The following is a 1,404-nucleotide window of genomic DNA, read 5'->3' as shown; positions in this document are numbered from 1 at the left end:
TAACAACAGTACAATCAACTCGAGAATAGCCACATGATTGGCATAAAAGATGTATAGCATTAAATTAAATCATGCAGTCCTGTAAACACCAACTTTTGTGTGAGAAGTAGAAGACTTCCCAACTTTTGTGTCAACAAATACGTATCTCTATAAATTTGCATAGATAAATGATATATGATATATCAGAGCATGTTACTGCTTAAGTTATTATGAAAATTTATTTAAATCAACCCATATATATAAGGTTTCTAAAATATGAGGCCAAACCTAGCTGTAACATCAACATGAACCAAATGAATCTCCAATAGACCAAAAAGTAGTCAACCCATTCATGCAACCAAATTACAACTCAAAAAAAGAAGATAAAAAAAAGAAAAAAAAAAGGTCCATCTGAGTATAAGGTGCCATGATTAATCGACAAAGAAAAATCATCAGAATCTATGTTCTCTTTACCTAGATTGCGTCCTATCTCTACAATCCAATACCATGTTTGAACCAAAATGTCCCAAAATTTAGAACTAAAAACATCTTGAAACCGGGATAATAACCCGAAGAATCAAATGCAACAAACTAAAACTAACTACTATATATATTTTTTTCCTAAAGCAAGTCATGTCCTCTGAAAATCCAAATTGAAAGTTGAAGTGCTTTTGTTTAGGACCTTTCCTCTTAAGACCACCAAGCCCTCTCGAATGAGTTTTACTATAGAAGCTTTCAATGTACACCCGGGGCAAAGATAGACTGCTAATTGGGAAAGCAATGCATTATGCACACAACCAAAATGACATGGTAAAAGGCCAACTAAGAGCACAAAAGAATTAGGAAGCATCACAGGTGAAGCAACTGCGTAGGGAACCCATCCGGACATGTCTACTGAAGGGAAGAGCCTTCCCGGAAGTTTGACCATGATTCATATGTTGTTAGTAGATTGATCACATTTCAATCTAAACAGGAACCCAAATATTAGATATGGACATTAGCTCAAATTATATTAGTTTGGGTTCCAGAAAATAAGCAAATATTAGCTCAAATATTTGGCCTGTTTAAAAGTGAAGTGCTTTTGTTCAGTATTCGTAAGTGATCAAGGCCACCAGTGGTGGTTTTTCTGATAAAATGCAAAAACAACAACATCTTATGTCCTGCGATTTACCTAAAAATGCAAAGACCTAATCAATGCAAAAACAACAGACATAATGCAAAAACAACAACCCAATTCCAATCCAAAAACCAACCAAAACAAAGCAAACTCAATACTTTTAACTTCATGGGGTGAATTAACAGCTCCAATTTACCCAAAAATGGAAATTTTAATTGGAGAATATACAAATGAACAAATTTTACACAAAACCCATGAACAAAAAGCAAAACCCAATATCCAAAACACAACAAAAAAAAAAAAAAAAC

Source organism: Malus sylvestris, chromosome 3 (genome assembly GCF_916048215.2).
Source record: "Malus sylvestris chromosome 3, drMalSylv7.2, whole genome shotgun sequence".
NCBI classification, from domain to species: Eukaryota; Viridiplantae; Streptophyta; class Magnoliopsida; order Rosales; family Rosaceae; genus Malus; species Malus sylvestris.
This window is presented reverse-complemented; position numbering follows the sequence as displayed.